At 37.3% G+C, this 13,250-nt stretch overlaps 1 protein-coding gene across 4 annotated transcripts in view; it reads left to right on the plus strand.

Moving 5' to 3' along the window:
* Positions 1-13,250, plus strand: part of BACH2 (BACH transcriptional regulator 2) — a 334,937-nt gene that overhangs the window by 111,593 nt on the left and 210,094 nt on the right. Inside the window, exon 1 of one of the 4 annotated variants that reach the window (XM_037039307.1) lies at positions 12,228-12,728. The exons of the other annotated variants lie outside the window; for them this stretch is intronic. The gene's annotated coding sequence lies outside the window, so the exon portion shown is untranslated. Of the gene's footprint in view, positions 1-12,227; positions 12,729-13,250 lie in introns of those variants that run through there. 4 annotated transcript variants of the gene reach the window in all.

Consider the following 13,250-nt stretch of genomic DNA (forward strand, 5'->3'; position numbering starts at 1 on the left):
TTGGTGCCCTTCTAGCTGCTGCCCCAGTGCTGAAGCCCAGAGGGAGTGAGCCTGTGTAAGTCTTAAGTCTGTTGCAGGCCTTTTAAGAGGAGATACCTGAAAATCCCACATATTCTTTTGCCTCCCCAATCTCCCACTTGTTATTATAGCCAGAAGTAGTGGGGACTTATCTTCCTGGCACTGGAACCCTGGGCTTGGTGGTCTGGTGTGGGGCTGGGATTCCCAAGGCGTCCCTCTCATCTTTTATCCACCACACATGGGTGTGGGACTCGCCTCTCCACACCTCTGTCCCTCCTACCCATCGGGGTGAATGTGACTTCTTTAAATCCTTGGTTTTTAGACTTCCATGCAGCTCAATTTTCTGACAATTCTGGGTGATACTTGTTTTGTAGTCTAGTTGTAATTTTTGCTGTGGTTGTGCAAGGAGGCAAGCTGTGTTTATCTATCCCTCTATCTTGACCAGAAATTAGTTCCTTTTTTTCTTTTAAACTTTTTTTGCCTATATCACTCTCCTCCTTTTTCCCCCCTCCTCCCACTTTTACTGCCCAGGTACCCTATCATATTTTCCCCATGTTTATATAATCTGTCATATAAATGTACAGTTATGCAAACATACACACACCAGCATGCAACTGGGAGTGGGGGATTGTCTTTTTGTTTTACAAAAATGAAAACATATTGTTTGGGGTATTCACAAAGCATCAGTGAAAGTACTTCAGAAGTATAATCACTATGCACTTACAAAAGAAACATTTGAACATGTAATATATTCTCACTTATTTTGTGAATTTTCAACTAAAAATTTTACTCATAATTTTTGTGCACATGGCTTCTGTCATGTTGACTTTTAATAAGAAATATCAGTGTTTTAAATGTTAAATGATTGACCTTTGAAATGTTGGTTTGTAAGTATGTAGCATTTATACTTCTGAAATCATTCAAGTTTAAAAATGCTCTAAGACTTTTAGGACTCCCTGTTACACTTCTTTTTATATCTTTTTTTTTCCAAAAAATCATACTGAAATCTCTTCATTCAACTGATAAAGCCTAGTTCATTCTTTTTAGTGTCTGCATAATATTTTATGGAATAATTATTATAATTGATCCCACAATCTACTCTGTTGATGGATGTGTACCTTGGTCCTCATTTTTCTCCATCATCAACATTGTAGCTATGATACAAGCCCTTGTAAACAAGTACTGGTATTTCCATGGCATTGATTCCTAGGAACGGGACTGCATGTTTGAATAACAGGTAATTTTAATTTTAATGAATGTTGCTATACGTGGCTTTAGTTGATTTTTTTAAAATTGCCTTAGGTTTTTAGAGTATTTGAAAAAAGCATTCACTTACATTATCTTTTTTGATGCTCACAACGACCTTTGAGGTAGACAGAGTAGGTGTTGTTATTCCCGTTTTACTGATGACGAAATGGAGGCGCCGAGTGGCTTCTCACACCTGCCCAGGTAGGAAATACTCACCTCGAGTCTAGAGCCAAGTCTCATCCTGAAGAATCTCCCTTAGAGCCTTTCTTTACCTACATTTTGGTTTTGGTAGATCAGTTAGATTAAAATCTTTTTCTAAATTGATTGAATTAAGAGAAGGATACATATCTTTGGTTATGCTACCAGGAGAGGGCGGTAGTTGAAATACATTTATTTTCCTAAATTTTTGGGTCCATGGCCTCTTTTAAGGATCAGAATTTATTTTTGATTTTTGTAATGCCTTAATTTTAGTTTGGAGTTACTTGTTTGATCATTGAACTCTTTATTATGATTTGATGGTTATATTTCATTGGGGATCAGTTTCTTCTGATATTATAAAAAAGAATTTAACCCCCCCCCTAGAGTGTGTATTCCAAGGGTGTGAAAGAATGAACTTCTGTTTCATTGGTTCCCTTAAAGAACTGTGTTGCATATCCTGAGTCTGACTGACTGTTCAAAGCCCAGTTTTGCAAACTTAGTGTGTGGTTTGGGGTGGTTCCCATAGCACTCAGTTCCTTATCTGTAAAATGGGGAGGATATGCCCACATCCAAGGCTATTTTAGGGAATCATAAATGTAAACCTTCTGACATAGCATGTAGCTCACAGCAAGGGCTCAGCCCCCCAATGAGCCTCTGCTAATGAAAACGTGCCTTTATCCAACAGTGTCTCCCAGGCACACAAGGGGTGGGGTGCATCTTTGAAAAATATTTTTTTAAGATTTTTATTTATTCATCTTTAGAGGGTAAGGAAAGGAGAGAGGGAGAGAACTATCAATGTATGGTTGCCTCTCATGTGTCCCCTGCCGGGAACCAGGAGCTGGCCTGCAACCCAGGAATGTGCCCTGACTGGGAATCGAACCACGATCATGTGGTGAAAAATAATTTTTACCTACACTATTGCCAAGATGCCATTCAGCTGCTCTGCATTTTGTGCCCAAAGCAAGTATTGATGCACACAGCTCCTTCAGTAGAAGTGAAGTTATAGGAAGGCTCATGGCATTTCTAAATGCCCCTTTTTGAGTGACACATATATTAAAACCACCGTGAATACTCTTGTTCCTGCAGGGGTTTGATTGAGAGGAACAGCAAAAAGAATTTTAGTTTCTCTTCCTCCAAGTGAACATTGTTTTCTTAGCTGCCTTTTGGGGGAGATGGGAAGGAGTGGCCACTTAAAACCAATAGTGTGTGTAAACACAAGCGGCAAGTGTAGTTAGCGTTTACTCACAACAGCTAATAGACAAGCCCCATAAATGTGACTTTAGAGACATCTGTGAACAAACAGATTTTTGCCCTTCAAAAACGTTAAGAATCTTCTAGTTTCTAGCAGGAACAGCTGTGGAATTCAGCTGTTTGTTTGTAACATGATGTCTGAGTGAGAGATGATGTTTAGATGTGGTATATTAATATCTAAAATGTCATTTTAGATAACAGCAAGGTGGTGTGGTAAGTGGAATGGAGCCAGGAAATTCAGAGCTACAGCTGACATTTCATCCTCTCCGAGGTTTGTGAAAGGCCACAGCTAACTTTGCATTTCCCCAGGAAGGAGGGTGGAGGTTCAGTTGGTATCACACCCTGCACATTATTGAAACACAAGGTTGTTCATTTTCTCTTCTGCGAAGAGTGGTTACAGAAAGTGTGTCTTTGGCCAGCTGCTTGCTGGTGTGCTGCTGTTCTGGTCTGCAGCACTTAGGGAAAGGGAGAGTGCAGAAGCCTGACCTTGGCTGAGGATAAAAGTGGGTATTTTCCTGAGCCTACCCAAAAATGGCTGCAGTGGCTTCTTGTACTCTTCTCTAGCCTTTCTTCAGAAACCGTTTTCAGTAAAGAAAGATGTTTCAGGGCCAATAACTAGGAAGATTACCTGGATTTATGATGCATAAGACTCTTACAGCTTTAGAAGTTCTTAAGAGCAAGTATGTGATGGGGATCCTGTTAATGGGGTCCTGCCTAGTGAAGAAAATGAGGCCCAGAGAAAGCCTGGGACAGCCTTGAGCTGCAGTTAACCCACGATGGGCTACAGCTCTCACAGGCCCCGTCGCCTCCTCAGGACTCTACACACACTTCACACTGTCAGCCCTGGGTGTGCATTGGGTGTGATTCCATACCACCTGCTTCACATTTCATTGGTTACATTTCACCGGGGGTGCACCGTGTTAACGTAGGCAGTGGTCTCCAGGAAAGCCAAGTCCTCATCAGAGTTCCACCACGGACTTACTAGAGGACGGTAACCCCTGCACTTCAATTTCCTCATTTGTAAAAAAGGGGTAACAGGTAGTTCACTGAGCTTTGTGGAAACTCAGTGTGATAACGTGCAAAGCGTGGTGTGAGGCCTAGAATGCAGTGGAGCCTCTGTGGACAGAAGCTGTTGGTGGGCCAGGTGCTGTGCTATGTCCTGGAGATGGAAAGAAAAAGCAGGTACCATCCCTGCACTCAGGTGGCCTGCAGTGTAGTTGGGAAGACAGATCTACAGATAAATAAATCGGCATGTGTCCAGTGTAGTGATAGCAGCTTAAGGAGTGCAGACTAGAGTGGTTTGGGAAGCCTTCAGAATGGACACGTTTCACAGATTTTTGCAGATGGATAATAACTTTGAGGCAGGCAGGGCAGGAGAAGAGAAAAGGGCATATAGAAATCCAGAGCAGACAGTTTTCTAATGTGTGGACCCATGAAACAGTATTTCAATATTAACATTAATTAAAATGTCCGTATTACAGTAGAGCTGCAGTTGACTTATAACGAGGTAGTCTACAGGGTCCAGGCAGGGAAGCCAGAGAGGACGGTAGAAAGAGGACCGTGTTCTAAGTGGCGTAGAGGCCATCTGTGTGAGTATGGGTCAATACTGAAAGACTTAAGCTGGGAAGTTACGTGGTACTGTTTGTGTCCTGTAAAGGTTGCTCTGTAGACGAGTGGAGGATGAATTGGAGGAAGGGCAGTGTGAGAGCAGATGGGAGATGATGAGGGCGATGGGTGTGGCTTGGGTGGCTAGACCCTGTCACCCAAGACTGATTCTGATGGGTAGATAATGAATGCCATTTGGGATATTTTCTGTGGGGTATCCAGATGGCTATATCATAAATATCATTTTAATTATATTGGCAATTCAAAAACATGAGAAGGGAAAATATTGTCAACTCTTTCTGACATTGATCAGCTTGTTATTTTTACCTGAGCAAAATTTCTCTTTTAAAGAATTATCTTTTAAAAGAAGGGATTAGGTCTTTTCCACTGAAAAGATGTTTTCAGTATAGTAATTCAAGCTTTTGGGGCATTTCTTATTAATGAATGTACTTTCTTTAGCATTTGTTTATTTGTTGTTTTTCTTCTGTCTTATGCAGGGAGTTATGACAACAGTTATTTTGCTGTGTACCTTTAAGACCTATCAAAAGACTGGTGATAATTTCACAATATATACAAATATTGAGTCATTACACTATGTACCTGAAACTATAATGATGTTATATGTAAATTCTACTTCAATAAAAACTAAACTAAAATAAAATAGCCAATCTAGAAAAAAATTTATCAAGAAAGTTTCTTAGGATTTCAGTGTTTTAGAAAAATCATTGCATGAATGAGGACCCTCAACTTCTATAATGAGTTAGAAAAAAGATAAATATTAATTTTAAAACTTTAATATAGAAAGTAACTTCCTAAATCCCTGTGTTTTTCAACTTGAAATAATATTACAATACAATGCTTTAAAAATACATATTGCGACAAGGTTCATTCAGGTTCATTTAATTCCTTAAATTAGGAAGTATACCATACATATAGAAGGAATGTATAGGATATTGGTATATTTTATAGCACAAAATAAAGGAGACATCCACATTTCTACTCTCGTTTCAAGAATATATATTATCACTACTATTAAAACTTATGTGCACCTCTCTCCTATCAAATTCTATTCTTCCTGACTACTTTCCTGGATTTTGAGTTAATCACTCTCTGTTTTTTCTTCCATTTGGTATTCCTAGACAATATACTATATTATTTTAACCTTTATATAAATGAAATCATACTGATATTTTTCACTTATTCCTGCTAAGACATTATGTTCTGTGTTTTAGCCATGTTGATAATATATAACTTTAGTTAACTCGTTCTCATTACTGTATCATGTTTTATTGTATTTATTATATTTGAATTGATTTAGTCATTTTGCTGCTGAAGGCCCTGAATTTTACCATGTATGTGGTAACCATACTGGCCTCCTTATTAATGCAAAATAATTTATAAATTCTTTATTGTTTTTAATTTAAATTATTTTATCATTTATAACAAATAGTACCTTTGTTTTTTTCCTTTCCAATCTATATGTTACTTACCTTCCTATTTGAGGAAGTTTCACTCTCTTTCTTTTTACTGAGTTTCAGTCATGAATGATTGTTGCATTTTATTGAATGCCTTTTCTGCACCGTTGAGATTATCCTATGTTTTTCTCCTTCTTTGATCTACTAATGGGATGAATAGCATTGATTGATATTGAAGCAACTTTGTATTATGGAAATAACCCAAACTTAGGAATGTAATTTTTCTCTATGAATTACTGGATTTGAATTGCTAATACTTTTGCATTTAGGTTCACAAATAAGATAGTTTTATGGTGAGTTTCTCCCTGAGGGTCTGTGAATTTTGGTTTTATATGTGTTGAAGGTGGTGTTAGGCACATAATGTTACAGTGTTTTCTTGGTAAATTAAATATTTTATTAATATGCCATAACCCTCTTATTCTCATTGCCTGAAATTAACTTTGTACATGTTTAATTTAGCTAAAGCAGATTTCTGGGTTAGTATTTGCCTACAAATGTCTTTCTCCAGTTCTTATTTCAAGAACACAAAAGGTTTTAGATTTGTCCTTTGCAAATTACTTAACCGTATATCTTTCTCATTAGCTTTGTAAAGGTATAATTTATATACAGGAAAAGTCACACATTTTAAGTGTACACTGTGATGAATTTTGACAAGTGTATATATACAGTCATGTAACCACCACCACAATAAAGATGTAGATCATTTCCGTCACATCAGAAAGTTCCTCGTGCCCTTTCACAGCCAGTTTCTCTCCCTCGCCTCTGGCCCCCAGAAACCAATGATCTGCTTTTCATCACTGTAGTATTGTTTTCTCTAGAATGCCATGTAAGTGGGATCATGCAATATGGAGTCGTCCGTGTTTGACTTCTTTTACTTAGCATTGAGATTCACACATGTTGTAACATGTGTCATCGCATTGATATTAAATTGTGGTATGGATGTATCACAATTTGTTTAACCATTCATCAGTTGATGGACATTTTGGTTGTTTTCAGTTTTGTGCTATTATGAATAAAGCTGCCATGAACATTCACATTCAAGCGTTTGTGTGGACATGCTTTCTGTTTTCTAGTTCAGTCAGTCAGTCTGTCTTTTAACCAGAAAATGTAGTCAATTTCTATCTAGTAGCTTACATTGATTACATTTGCATTTTCAGCCAAACAAAAATAATAATGTTTCTGGGGTCCAGAGGCAAGGGAGAGAAACTGACTGTATTCATTTTGACGGTTTTATATTTTACATTCTCTTTGTACTACTTTTTTTGTTTTGTTTATTTATTTATTTATTTTTTTTGCCTTCATCTAGGTTGAATGAGGTTCGCTCTGTTTTTGCTTTTATAATTCCATGTGTTTTCTTCCGCAAGTGTGGCAGTTTCGCACACTGTTCTCTTACAGCGCTTCCCCTTGAGGTGGTCAGACCCCGATGTGATGTGACGAACAAAGTCTTACATTATACAGTGTCTCCTCTTCTCTCCCCAGCGGTCCGGGAATCTTAGAATTTCTTAATTCCAGTCATTCTTTTTCAATTTAGTATGCCATTGTTACTCAGTTTTCAGTTTCATCTTATTTTTTATACTAGAGATTATTATAATTTATATGCAGTCAGCATTTGTTTCATGTAGTCCATGTTTATTTCAATTTAGTTATATATTTATTGTTTTCTTTGCTCACCATTCTTTCTTTCATCCCAATCACTTTGCCTTTTTTCTCAAGTTCCTTTAATAAATGTTTTTGGAAATAAACTTCCTTATTTTTTGTTTGACTGAAAATGCCTTTATTTTCCATGGGTAGTGAAAGGTAATTTTGCTGAATACACAGATCCGTGTTTAGTATTATTTTCTCTCAATGTTTTAAATACGTCTTCCCCAGATTTCCCTTCTCCCATTTAGAGATCAACTATCAGTCTAGTTATCAGTCTAGTTGCAGGCAATCTGCGCTTTCCCTCTGGCTGTTGTGAAGATCTTTTTGATGATGGTGTTCTGCAGTTTTACCAGGCTTTTATCTGGGTGAGGATTTCTTTTTATTTTGCATTCTTGAAATTCACTTGGCTTCTTGAATTTTTTGATGATGGATATTTGTGGAAAATCTCAAGTCTAATCACTGCTAATGCTGCCCTTCCCTCATTTTCTATATTTTCCTTCATACTCCACCCTCTATAACTTTTAATCTCTTTATTTTTACCTTTTTTTCCATCTGTACAAGATTATATATAATTTCTGTATATCTATTTATCAAGTAACTAATTCCCTTTCAGTTATATTTAATTCGATAGTGGACTCACCCATCGAATCTCTAATTAAAATTATACTATTATATTTTTATTTCTAGAAGTTATTTTTTGTTCTTTCTCAAAGCTGCCTATTTATTTTTTGTACCTTATTTTTTAAAAAATAATACCCTATTTTCTTTCTTTAAACACATTAAACATGTATGTTTTTTATTCTACATCTAATATATCCAATATCTGCAGTCATTGAGGATTTAATTACTCAGTTTGTTTTTTTCTTATTCTTGTTCATAGCAGCTTACTTGTTTCTGTGTTTTTTGATTTTTGGTTGTGAACTCAATTACTTGTGACTCTATGTATGAGAATCCTTTAAGACTTGGATTTAAAGTTCATATTTTCTAGAAAGGCTTTGCATTTGCATCTCATCTGCCTTATGTTTAGGGGCACTGCCACCTAAATGTTTGTGTTTGGGGAGGATATGCAATATCCGATCCCCAACAGTGTTAAGAATGGCCTTGGAATTTTCTGGGAAAACCTTTTTCTTTTTTACCTTTTCTTCCATCTCTAAAGCTTGGCCTTTCTTTCTCCTGTTCCTGGGGGAGTTTTCTTTTTAATTTACCCACTGAGGATTTCACCTTTCAGTTGTATTGGCTTCAGCACTCACACCCTGTGTGGGCACTAGGCCTGTCCCCTCTACTTTAGACTCTGTGTCTTTTAAAACCCTCACCGAGGGTTGGCTGATACCTGCTTCTAGTCTTCTTGTCACTTATGACCTATAACAATTGCTGTTACTTTCTTGCACTTTAGCCATAAATGCTTAAAAATGTTTTAAATACTTACCCTAGCATTTTTAGGTATTCTGTATGGATTTCCCATATTTAAAAGTTGAAATAATAAATTAGTTAGATCTTTGCAATTTGTGGATTTTAGTGAAATCAAAGGTTGACTCTGGTTTTCCCCTACAAAAAAAAGTAGTAGTTGGTTTGCATGAACATTAGTGTTAATTTTTAAGAGATCTTCTCTCATTTGGTCCTCTAAAATGGGGTTATAAAAGGTGTTTGACAATTAGTCACTCATTCTTACTTTCCAGCAAATACTTGGTGAACCCTACATTTGACATGCTGTTTTAGGTGAAGCAATAAATCATTGATTAAAACAGATAATAATCCTGCCCCTATTGAGCTTACATTCTAGCTGGAGGAGATAGACAATTAACAAGATAAACAGGTAAAGTATATAGTATGTTAAAAGGTGTGAGTGTTGAGGGAACAATTATTCGGGTAAAGGGGGAATGGGAGATCTTTTTTTTTTTTCATTTAAAAAATAATTTATTTAAGACTGTTAGGGACCATTCCAATTAAAGTTCAAGCAAAAAAATTACTTTAAGCATTCTACTACTGTAGCATTTTTATTTCTAAACTTAAATTTGTAAAGGTTGTTATATTTATAGACAGCCCTAGATTGGAAAAATAATTTTTTAAACAATTCCTTATCCACTTCTTTAGCAAGCAAGTAAATATTGATCACAATAAAACTTCATTGCCAAAACTTTTAAGTCCTCGGGTTTTAAAAATAGCTGTAAACTAGAACATGTCTCAGGCCACCTACTCCCATAAGGAATAATACAAACAAAATTCTCACCCACAGCTAAATACCAAAGGGATGAAATATCTGTTATACTTAACTTGCTTGGTTGATTCTGAAAGTCCCAATTGGTGAAGTTTAAAAAAGCCATTCATTTCTTTGGTGCGAAAACTGACAAATGGCTGAAGTAACCAGAAGGGAACAAAGAACAGTGGAGACCTTCAAAGACCACAGCAGTGGACACGGGGTGAAAAGCAGCAGGCACTATTTTAAAAGGATCACCGTGAATCTGGAGACTGAAGTTCTACAGACCAAGAGCAAAGGGCCACTTGCAGCTCTGTTCCCACGAGGGCATGACCATGCTTTTTTAGAAGCACATCAGCAGAGGGACAGAGAGTCCATTGTCAAACAATTGTAGTGGCTACCCGCAGGAAGTAGGGTGAATATCTGGGTTAGGGGCCTGACACCGGTGACTTCAGAGATCCTGCCTGTGCACCAAAGAAGGGCTCAGTCAGAATAATGAGAGCTAATTGCACAAGGTTTTTTAGGAGTGGATTTTCTGTGATTAAGGCATCATCCAGGACTTTCCATTTTTAATGTTCATGCTGAGGGGTCCTCAGCAGACACCTATTGTCTGGGGTCTTGATCTTAGACTTCTAAGCCTCCAGAACAGTGAGAAAGAAATGTCTGTTGTTTGAGCTAAAGGAAGAAAAACGTGGAAATACGTAAATTAGTTTAATGGTTTTTCTTGTTGTAAAAAAGTAACATGTTTATTGAAAAAGACCCAGACAATCTTTTTTAAAAAAAAATAATCACTCGTAACCTGAAAGAAAGCAGCCGTTAATGTCGTTAGGTGGTTGCCATTCCCAGGCTGAGTGCCAAGGTGCTCAGGCACCACAGCAGATCCTCAAAGTTGCCACAGGATATTTTTCATCATCAAGGAAAACACATCTGTCCAACACCTCACTGGAGGTAGTTCACAGTTTCAACATCAAATCATACTGCATTCCTTTGCAAAACTGGGTTTTCTATGATTGCTGAGTTGTTAGTGATAAAAAGTGAGTGCCATGTGCAAACCACTGTAGAACAGGAAATGGGGGTAATCGTGTCCAATCTGATCCCAAGATACGAAGAGATGCATGCCCCCCAGGTGCACACGTTCCATTAATAAGTTCTGGGGAGATAAGGAAAAGATAGTATTGTTCATTTATGTGTGTCATTATTTTCAAATAGGTACTAATTCATTGGGACATAAATATTAATTAAGTTGTTTGGACCTAACAGTTTATTGTTTTGGCCTGGAGGCACTGTCAAAAAAATTGTGAGACTGTAAGAGCTTCCAGAATCATTTGGGAACCTGTAGTTTATATCCTTTGAGGCTTTTCCCTATGTGTCCTGCACATGTTTTGAAACCTTTTAATGTAACAATAAAATACATATAAATGGAAATCTTTGTGTTTCCATTCATGTAGGTCAGCATCATTATTTAAATATTTTAATGGCAGTATAGTTTTTCATTGTCTGGCTCCATTATTTTATTAATCAATCTCCTAACATTAGAAGTTTAGCAGAACTTTTATAGTCAATGGCATGGTCACCCTTCTTCCACATCTTTATTTACATATCTAATAATTCCTTAGGCTAGATTCCTAGAAAGCAGTTTGCCGGGTCAAAGGATAGATACGTTCTTACAATTTGATATCCAGAAAGAGAGAGAAAATACCCAATTTTGCATTCTTGAAATTGCCCTTTCAATGCCCTTTCAAAGAAATTGTGCAGTCTCTTTCTACCAACAGCTTATAAGAACACCCCAGCAGAAAGAAGGGAAGCACTGGAGAACTTCTGACCATGGGAACTCAGGACTTGAGGACTGATCAAAGGTGTTCCCCTCCCCAACCACGGAATAAACCTAATGCCAGTAAGAAAGCTGGGAAAGTGCAAACTGGCCTGGAGCTCTTGAGAGTGTCCCCAGCCAGTGCCCTCCAACAGCAGCGTCCAGGCAGATCCCACGTAGGGACAGGACGGCCGCTTGTCAGGAAGCTTCAGCCTTTGGTGCACTAACTGCCATTTTTCAAAACGACATTGTCCTCCCTGGAAAGCCATACTACAGTGCAAAGCCTTCTTTCTGTCTCCATGAGGAAGAGGCAAATGAGCGAAAGAGAAGTTGACATTGGCAGTTTTTTTTGAGGGGACAGATTTCAGGGTACTATGAAGGTCAAATGGGATCCTTTCTGTTCTGTGTTCCATGGCACATATATGTTAGTCTGTGATTATACATGTTTCACATTGTCAACTGCAATCAGTTTATACATGTGATCTGGTATTACTTATCAAGTTACTTATTTAGTTATTACTTATGAAGGAAAAAGCATATTTTTAGGCTCTGGTCATGGAGATATAAAGATATATGATGTACTTAGGAAATATTTCTATTTTAAGAAAACTCTGAGCTCTTCAGCTCTCTAAGAAACCAAGGTGTGTGGACAGAGTCATTCCTGAGTGTCATGAATGGCAAGGGTTTTCATTATTTTACCAGATGGTGATATATATTACTATTTTTAAAGATGAACATCTGTCTTTGATCTTGATTTATAAAATTTTTAAGCAATTCAATTTTATACATTTGTAAATAGTTCTATTAAAATAGCACTGTAGATTAATGCTGTCTGAAAAATTAATGCTTAGCTAGCTGATTCTGAAAAGATGAATGTATTCTTTTAGGCCTTCACACTGTTTACTCTTCAAATTGAAGTAAAAATGAGTGGAACAAGTGTTAAGTAGGATAATCCTGCTTAAAGCAGAAGAATCTCTTGAAAAATTTTGGTGTAGAAAAATTAAGTCTGTATTGTAAATACTCATCACGTCATTGTTTTTACCTATGCCTTCAATACATAGAACCAAGAAGCAACCTTCACTCATGTCCGAAGTAAAAAGGCCACTGTGGTGTGTTTTTCGAGCACGTGCAGTGTGAAGAACCTGTCCCTCTGCGTAGAGGGAGGCTGTCAGAGTTGCTGCGAGTCTCCATGTGACTCTGCTGCCACGTGGCATTTCCTTTTCAATGCCCAGAGTCTTCTGTGTATGTACATGACATCTTTAGAGAAGTTGATTGTGTCAAGAGAGGGGTGAGTTTTTGCCTTTGTGACTGGTATGCTTAGAGAAAATAAGCTTTTTAGGATTTTAGGAGAATTTGAAGGCCTACTTAGTGATTTTTACTTGATCAACATGGTTCTCTTTCATTGCTTCTAGAAAACCAACTATACAGATCTGCTTTCAGAACACAGGGCATTTCCACAGATTTAAGAGACACGTGCCCAAGAGTGCACTGTAGTTGTATGACCCTCGTCTGTCATGCCCAGAACATTGTCCCTGCAAGATAAAAGAAGGGGCAGTGTCAGTGATGTGTGGACAGTTCCTTAGCCTCCAGGGTTTGAGGATAGAATATCATGATCGCTCTTTTCTTAGGAAATTAAAATCCATGTTGATGGACAGATCTCTGGTCTCTGAATATTTTGAGATAATGAAGAACATTATTTCTTTTAACCCACACCATTTTTTAGCAGACCTTCACCAAATTAATAAATTATCTGATAGATAAGATCATTAGTAATTTAAATAAATCTAGTGCTTACATTCATCTGTGTATT

Source organism: Sturnira hondurensis, unplaced genomic scaffold, assembly GCF_014824575.4.
Source record: "Sturnira hondurensis isolate 20B ecotype Veracruz unplaced genomic scaffold, ASM1482457v3 Scaffold0025370, whole genome shotgun sequence".
In the NCBI taxonomy this organism is placed as follows: Eukaryota; Metazoa; Chordata; class Mammalia; order Chiroptera; family Phyllostomidae; genus Sturnira; species Sturnira hondurensis.